Source organism: Kryptolebias marmoratus, linkage group LG12 (genome assembly GCF_001649575.2).
Source record: "Kryptolebias marmoratus isolate JLee-2015 linkage group LG12, ASM164957v2, whole genome shotgun sequence".
Lineage (NCBI taxonomy): Eukaryota > Metazoa > Chordata > Actinopteri > Cyprinodontiformes > Rivulidae > Kryptolebias > Kryptolebias marmoratus.
Window position 1 is genome coordinate 20,479,749 of NC_051441.1, and position 9,465 is coordinate 20,489,213.

The 9,465-nt window shown below is 37.2% G+C and overlaps 1 non-coding gene across 1 annotated transcript; it reads left to right on the top strand.

Moving 5' to 3' along the window:
* Positions 1–5,674: 5,674 nt before the first annotated feature.
* Positions 5,675–5,748, top strand: trnat-cgu. The gene has a single exon. It is a non-coding gene; the product is annotated as a tRNA-Thr (tRNA).
* The last annotated feature ends 3,717 nt before the right edge of the window (positions 5,749–9,465 follow it).

Here is a 9,465-nt window from a genome sequence, read left to right on the forward strand (position 1 = left end):
AGCATTAAGTGCAGAACAACCAGACTGAGAAACAGCTTCATTCCAGAAGCTGTAAGACTCACAAACTCCACCTCTTCACACACACTGCACTGACACTTTCAAAGACACTAACACTCCACACTAAGACACTTTATTTGCACTTGGACACTTTATTTTTTTACCTTTTTACCTTATCTTTTTTTTATGTTTATTTTTTTTCCTGTTTTATATTTTTAAATTTATATTAGATGTAAGCTGGGACCGTGGTTCACAATTTCGTTCCACCTCATGTACCACATGTGATGCGAATGACAATAAAGTCTCCTTGAATCTAGATTTGGATTTGCTTTGAAACCATCGTTGTCTAGCTCTTACCTACCAACATGACGAAAATATCGTGTTGCTCTCTTTTGGCCGAGACTTGTAGGAACTATGTATAGTCATAGACTGAGTGATGGGGTACACACACAGTTCCCAGAGAAAACCAACACATGAGAGAGAACAAGCAAACTTAAAGAGTCAACTGCAACCTTCTTGCTGCAAGACAACAGGACTAACTCACAGACTGCACCACTGTATAGCTCTTGTGGAAATGTTTTGAATAATTAATTTTCTAACATGCTGTAGATAGCGTTTTTAACCTCAGTTTTGAGAAATATATTTTAACATTTACAGTTAACAGTGTATTGTCCATCCATCCATCCATTTTCTTCACCCGCTTCTCCATTTTGGGTCGTGGGGAGCTGGTACCTATCCCCAGCAGTCACTGTGCGAGAGGTGACAGTGTAATGTATCACATTTAAATGTATCATTCACTGTTTTATTTACAATGGTAAATAGTGGAGTGAGTTATCATCACATGGTGTGCTGAGTTGTCATTGCATAGACCTATTCATGCACTTCTATCAATAATCCTTTAATTATTAACTCGGCCAAAGAGGTTATGTTTTTGGCAGTGTTGGTTTCTTTGTCTCTCTGTTACTTAAATACTAATGAACACATTTTGATGGATTTTTCAGGAAATGTTAGGGTTGTCACAAAACAACAACAAAAAACAAACAAACAAACAAATAAGTTTTTAATATTTTGGTAATGATCTAGACCATGATTCAGAGCCTACAATTTTTTAATGAGCCTAAGGCTTAGCAGAGGTTTGTGCTTTCCAAGTTTTTCTAAATTATATTACCTCCTCCAGAAATTTGCAAGCACAAATAGTAGCAGCTGGCTCATCTTTAACTGATTTTTTTTTTTTAGTCAACCCAATTCAAGATGGCTGCCACAGTCAACTGACATTAAAAAACACAAGAATGACACTAACTCAGTCAGATATTACAGATATTGTGCTAAAATCTTGTGTTTTTGTAGCTGAGAGTCATTCACAACACATACTTAAAGTGATAATCATCCTGCAAGATCCTGGATTAAAACTTAAGCATGAACTGTTTCAGCTGTTTGACCACTAAATGGGTTTCTTTGCAATGTTTAAAAAGTAATCATTGGCTGTACATCCGCAACTGATTAAGTTGTTTTTATCAGTTCAACTTAAGATGACTGCTACAGCTAATGAACATTAGAGAGCACAGAAATGGCTACGTTTGTTTAATCAATATTCAGCTGAGATTTGATGTGGTAGTAGCTGAGAGTCATTCACAACAAATTCTGTGTTGTCTTTAATTGTCTGTATCCATTATAGCATCTTTCATGTCATGTTCCTGGCACCAGTGTCATGATCCAAGATATAATCGAGAGCCTCAGTAACAGTATATCGATGGTTGTTGTACTGCCACGGAATGATTTGTGAACGAAGCCTTGAAACAAACAAATAAACAAACAAAAAAGAACTAATATATTAGAGCTGCAAGAGGAGTTCTGTACAATAGAAAGTGGAACCAATGTTGCAATGAGGAAAGATTCTGCTAGGGAAAAATTGCTGTAGGGTTGCCATAACAGCAAAAAAGGAAAAGGACACATGTATCTGAGAATTTGAGAAAACAATTCAGTTCATTTGCTTAAGCAAATTTTATACACCTAATGTATCACACATTCATTTGTAATGATTAGTTATTTTTTACCAGGATCAACACAGGTTTACAAAAGTTGAATAAAACATCCAAAGTTTAGAGACTATGATGAAAAAATGGATTTAGTTTGTTCAGATGACTTGTGTGTAAAAAGTCATGGATTCTCATAAAAATTATATACAAAGGAAATATGGTTTTTCAGAGAGGAGACTTATAAAATGATCAAATTAGATCGGAACACAATAGGTGGATGAATATTTTTTAGTTCAGTTCCTTTAGCCTCCAGTCTTCCTGGTTAAAAGGTTTTTTCTTTGGTCATACTGACTTATTCATGTGTAGAGTTTTGCTTTTTCAGTCTGTTTGACTCTTCATTCTTTTATGCTGTTTTCTCAGCAGACATTGTTGTGTTGCTGTACTCTCTCAACCCCTGACAGGCTTCCTCCACTCCATTACAACTATACGATGTGTCTGAAGTTTTCCATAAAACGCTGTGGTGCGAAATCTGCCTGAGGCAACAGGATACAGAAAATACCAGTGTCTGGCCTGTGTTTCCATTTTTTTTTTTTTTTTTAATAAAGCAGTTTGATTACTAAAAAAAAAGTAAGAGAAAATGAGAGAAAATCTAAAATATTTAAAATAAAAGTCACAGATAGATGTTTTGCAAACAATCAGTTCAGTAATTTGTGCTTCTAATATTGTGGCTCCATGTTCTAGTTCTCCTACATGTGGTTCCTGTTGAAAACACAGCAGCCAACTGTCTCCACCAGATTTAAGAGGAAGAAAGTTCCCAGGGCAAGTCCTACGATACACAAACAAACAGTGCTGCCAACTTAGCAACTTTGCTGCTATATTTAGTGAGTATTCAGACCCCTTTAATGACTCTTTTTCAAAAAAGCAACAAGTTTAGCAAATTTTAGCATTGAGAAGTCCTAACACCCAATTGTGCCGTTAACCTGGTCACTAATTGTTACTTTTTCACAGACATTTTGATCATAATTTTCCATCCATCCATCCATTTTCTTTACCCGCTTCTCCATTCCTAATTTTTAGCTCAACACAGTAAATACAACTGTTATGTAAGTGAATTTAATCTGTGTGATCTTATTTCCTGTCTGTTCTCTCAACAAATGTTTTTTTTATGAATTTCCACAAAGGAGGCTCTGATGTGTGAGCAGTCTTCTGATAGGAGAGTAATACTGAGCAGTTCAACAAGAAAACAGAACAAATACTGAACTTTATGGACAGAACTTCATTGGCAATAATTGGTTGTATGTTCCTTACAGGCAATTGTGTTTTGTGGCCACATATTTCTTTGTTCCTTATTTTTAATTTCCAGATTAGGCTGTTGTGTGAACCATCTGACTGTCCCTGTTACTGTTTTACTGCTGTTAATGAGAACTGATAATGCACACATTTGTGTGGTCAAATAGACGAATTATCGGTTATTACTCATGTGATTTCACTAGTTAGTCTGAAGCTGTTTGATGGACACATCTAGACACATTTCTGTAGAACCCAGTCTACTACACAGAAAAAATACACCCACATTCAGTGTTTAGTAGCCCATGCTGGTATTATATTTAATTTTGTAAGAGTACAAATTATATAAAGTAATAAAATATATTACTAATTAACAACAAGGTACATGTAAAGTAACTGGAATGGGTTGTGATGATGTTGCTGTTGTTTTCTTTTCAAAGATTGCAGAGGCAGAATACTAAGTGAGAACTGAAAACTTTAGAATAAAATCTGACACAGCAGCTAAAACCAGCAACAAAATCCAGGGATCACAAACAAGAAGAGACATAATTAATACTAAACCAGAAGGCTGACACAACACCTTCAGTATGACTGGAGGTGAACCAGGAGTATAAAGCAAGAGAACAATATTCTTGGTTCTTGCTTGTATGTAGCAGCCTAAAGTATGTATGGAGGAGTGATTACTGAGTGAGTGCAGGTGAGGCTAAAGAGCAGCTAAACACGTGTGACTGACTAAACACAAGGATGACTGAGAAAAACGAAGGTCAATGACATGGGAGGAACAGGTAAACATACTCAAATCCATTGTTCCAGTTAAATTTGTATGAACACTAGACCCATTTCAATCACATTCCACTTACACTAACTCCAAAAGAACAGGTGCACCAAAAATAGATTGTATTTATCCATTTTACCTTTTCTCCATTGGCTCTGTGTCAAATTCAGAATAGAATTTAAAATCCTACTCCTAACAGACAAAGCTCTCATTAACCAAGCTTAATCTTATATAAAAGATCTTATTGTTCCATATTTTCCTAACAGAGCACTTCACTCTCAGACTGCGGGTTTACTTGTGGTTCCTAGAGTTTCTAAAAGTAGAACAGGAGGCAGAGCTTTCAGTTATCAGGTTCCTCTATTGTGGAACTAACTTCCAGTTTCTTTCCTTTTTGATAAATCCTATAGTTAGGGCTGACTTGGGTTTCCTGAGGTATCCCTTAGTTATGTTGCTATAGGCTCAGACTGCTGGAGGACAAACTAACCACATTTCCTCAGTATTCTGCTGCTTTACTTGCTCTACTCTCGTTGTTTGTATTTGTACTTATTTCTATAGTTAAGGTGTGTTTTTCTTCCTATAGAAACTCCACCTGGACCAGTCATTCTGTGTTTGTCTGTGTCTCTTTCCAGTCCTCTCAACCCAGCCAGTCGAGGCAGATGGCTGCCCATTCTGAGCCTGGTTCTGGTTCTGCTGGAGATTTTTTCCTGTTAAAAGGAAGTCATTCTTTTCCACTGTTGCCAATGTGCTGCTCAGGATGGGAGATTATGACGAAGTAAAAAGTCATCACAACATCCTGGCTTCCTTAGATAGACAACTTTTATTAATTGGCTTTTCTTATGTATGTGAATGTTTTTGTACAGTGCGCCGAGACAACTTTTGTTGTGACTTGGTGCTATGTAAATAAACTGAAATGAATTGAATTGAAAAACTTACAAGTTGTACAGCACAACTTTTGTCTAAGTCAACTTTGACTTGTGGTACAGTAGTGTCAAGGAATGGGAAAACACTATTTGTGAACATTGCTAAACTGCTCAAGGGTAAATTTGACAGAAAATGTATCTTTTACCCATTAAAACCGCAATGTTGATTGTTGGTTCTCAGGTATATTTTGAAGTCTAAAGATTTTTTTTTTTATTATATTAAGTTATTTACGAGCTCTAAACATGCCATGTTAAAATTTCAAACTTTTGTTCAAAGAATTGAAGAAGGAACAAGACAGTCCACGTTTCGAGACAACTTCAGAAGATTCAGTCTACATCGTTTCACTGGGGAAAATGTGCAGTCACCTTTTTAGAATATAATAAAGTTGAAGCACAGAAGCCCAACAAATGTAACATTTTTATTATCCCAGTGTTATTGGTTGCAGTGAGTCTATTTTCACTGTTTATGGTCAAATAAAAGAACTATACATTTCAATCAGTACAAAACTCAAAAACAAGTGCAGATAAGACATACCAAATATATTTAGGACTGAAGACTGATGTCATTTTATCACAGTACTGGAGCTTAGTGTTTTATTCTTTGGTAATGCAGTTTTTTTTCCTGTTTATAATTATAATTTTTTAAACAATAAATAAATAAATGAACCCTCAAGTGACCTATAACTTAACATCTTGCTTTATCCCCTGTTGCTCACTGAGGTGCTGTGGCTTAGTTGGTCAAAGCGCCTGTCTCGTAAACAGGCGATCCTGGGTTCAAATCCCAGCAGTGCCTAGAAAGAGTGCTACTTTAATGTGGTTGACTGTGCAACTGAACAGTATGGAATAAAAATCTTGTGGCGCTCGCATCTTCCTTGCAAAAGAGTAGGTAATTTATGCTTCGGACTGCTGGAGAACAAACTGACCACATCTCTTTACTTGCTCTACTCTCCATGTTTGTATTTATAATTATTTCTATCATTGACGTGTTTTTAAAATATGGGAAATATTTCTTCCCATAGAAACTACACAGTCATTCTGTTTGTCTTTGTCTCTTTCCTGTCCTCTCTAACCCCAGCTGGTTGAGGCAAGAAGATGTTTGTACTCATATTTCATTGTCCAGAATCTTTGTCTGTTGATCAGAGCTTGGTGGTGTATGAGACGGCTCATACGCTGGAGGTCCAACTCAGACCCAGCAGCGTTTGCCTACCTCGACCATCATCGCTTTGACAGTTGGTCCCTGATTTAAGGTGATACCTCCTCCGGCTGGTGAACTCTTGCTCCATTAAAAGACATTGTGGAAGAAATTACTTCTAATCGAGTTATGTACTAGCTGACAACTGTAGTTACATCTACATCTTTTTAAGACAAAAATGAAGTTTCTGCAATGGACTGGCGAGATGTCCAGGATGTACCACACTGCTCACCCACTGACTGCAGGGTTAGGCACCAGGCCCACCCACTCATGTTATAATACCACACCCACTAGGGGGCTCCACAGTTTGAGAACCACTGCACTACTGTCTGGAAATGTCTCAAAACAGAGGTTGTGTATGGTTGACTTTTTAGGAACAATATAGTCTTAAAGTATTGCTCCCAAGACAAGATAAGTGGACCAAGGATCATGTACTATCCATCTGACTAGGATAGAACTTAGTGTACAAAGTTGAGATCACAGTTTTTATTCACTGGTTCAAAATGAGAAGAAACAAAAGTTTACTTATTATCAGTAATGGCACGATCGTCTTTATTGTCTTACCTCAGCCCCAGAACTTGTTTAGCTTGATCCAAGGCTTTTTCTTCTTACTGCATGGCTCGCAGCTTCACCAAGTTACCTCAAAAAGAATGTGATCAAAGACTAAAGTGCCTGCTTTAACAAATCAAAGATTTATTGTGTGCAGCACAAAACTTTAACTTGACCCGAGTTGTTTCTATCCTAACTGATAGTTCACATTTCTTGAATTAATTTTCTGCTGCTAAACTTACTCAGTAAAATTGCTGCATTGCTTTTTGTTTTTCTTACTACTTAGAAGGAAAAAATATTGTTGCCACAAATGTTCAGTATGATTTATTTTTGGAAATTTTACCCCGCACTAGATAGTCGTTTAGCCCGATTTATAATTTTTGCCCAGGCAAAGTCTGGATCATTCAAACACTACCAGAAGTTGAATTTAGAGTATCACTAAGAATTCTATATATTAGAGACATAAAAAATATAAAAACAAACAAAACCAGGTATAAAACAAAGCATGAACATCAATCACTAACATTCATTTATCAGATCAATTAGCCGAGAAAGGATTAGCCCTCGGTAATCCAGATTGATGCAATCCACCACTTCCTTGCCTTTTCCCTCAGGACTTGAGGCGGGAGGATATTCTTTTGACTGACAATTACAGATAATTACAGCGTCAGAGTGAAAGCTTTATTTAACAAGCCGTGTCCTAAATTACCTATAATTGATGCGGCCATTTAAAAAAATCATTGGCAATGTTTGACGACTCCTTTTGCGTTTCCAGATGTTTGCGGGGGCGAAAGACGTGACCTGCTTCTTCTGATTTACGACTTTAGAGAAAATGACTTCAGGCCACTGGCTACAAAAAGAGCTCACGCTGAAGAGGAACATGTTATTTCAACAATATGTTACCGATGCCTGAATTGGATATTGTTTGTCTAAGGTACAAAAGGAAATTATGTCCACTGTCTGATCTAAGTTAAGTAAGCAATGTCCAATGGAATGACAAGGATCACTTGAACTAATTTGCTTTAGAAAAAAAATACTAGGTTCAGACATTTGTTTAAAAAAGGTTTGCCAACTTGCAAAACCTCAGTTCACCCTTTGAGGTTACTGGATAAATTTCAGTCAGTAGGTCATGGATTTAAAAAATGACTGGAAACAACTGGACAGATAAAGTCTTGCTGTAAATGATCTCATGAGGAAAGTTGTTAAACAAAAGGGAATCATAATGAATGACTGAAACTGACAGAAGATCCATCACGAAATAAATAAAAGTACCAGTTGTTTGCAACTAAAATAAATAAAACTGACATTACTTTATGTAGTAGCCTGTTACTCATTCTGAAACACCAAACCCCATCATCAGAAGACAAACACAAATATGTATACTACTACTAAACTTTATTGATTGAATAAAAAAAAAAATCCTTTCTCTCAAAGCTGTTTTGGCATCAAAGTAGAGTTACCGTGGCTCACCAGGTATCAGCCTCATCAGGAAAATTTATACCTTCATGTTGGATGGCAGAACATCACAGTTTCATGTGTACAGCTATGTGCATTTTGCATAGCATGAGCAAACTGTCAATGTTATTCTCTGGCAAAAATTATGACGGGGCTACAAGATAGCTCAGAACAACTTAAATGCACACATTCGGAAGATAATGTGAAGTTCTGATGTGTTCAAATGTAGGTGTAAAATACAGTACCCTGTGGCCACCAATAATTCCTCTCTGTTTTGAGGTGCGTGTTGTTAATTCTGTCTGTTCTTTATGTGGCACAGCTATCAGTCCTAGTGTCCCTGTCTAGAATGAAATGCACTATGACTTTGGAGCTCACCATCAAACCTGTTGAGATACATTCAACTGAACTCTTGGTTGAGAGTCCAAGTTCTCCCGTGGAGAATTTGCCAGACTTTGTGCACCCAGATCTTTGTAACTATTTTATTCACAAGCTGTTGTATTGTACAGGAGAAGAACTGCAAAGTTACAAGGCCCCGGAGGCATATAACCAGCTGACGCAAGAATGACTACCATATGTAGCTGTGTGGTTCCAACCAAGGCTTTTTTTTTGTCATGGGTAAGGTGAGTCAAATGTGTGAGTCTGGCATGTGTAGAGTCCTCCTTTTTTGAATGCGTATTTGAACATTCATACGGCCTAATAAACACCTTTGAGTTTGAATACAATTTTTTTGGTCAATGGGAAAACTTTTAGGCTCCCTTCACACTGAATGATGGCTCCTCTATGATGTTAAAAAAATCAGCATGAACCTAAATTTGCAGGGTCTTAGGGAGGTTGTCAGATACAGTATATATTAAGGACACGATGGTCTACTATTTATACACAATACAGCATTATAAACCATGATGGTTTTAAGCTTGTGCAAAACTTTTGTAGCGAGGTCGTGGTGGTTTATCATTGTGGTAGCAGAGTATTTGAGACATGGGGCCCCTTCTCACCATTGTGGCTTGGTTGTTGAGAATTCAAAGCAGGACATGGTGTCATCATGGTACCATGATTGTAACAAGGTTGTGGAAACAACCTTAGGCAGATGTGATACTCGTGACAATAGCGTTGTGCTATAAAGGCATGATCTTTTAGCAAGTAGGTGCATTCTGGCACGGTCTCAGAAAGTTGCACAAGGATTTGGGCCTGGGGCACAGTAAGAACACAGGAGAGCATCTCAGGAACACTGAAATCAGCAGGGAACAAGCTATTTGGCGAATACTAAGAGAGCAGCAGCAACTGAGGTGTTCCAATCCAATCATGTTCTAACAG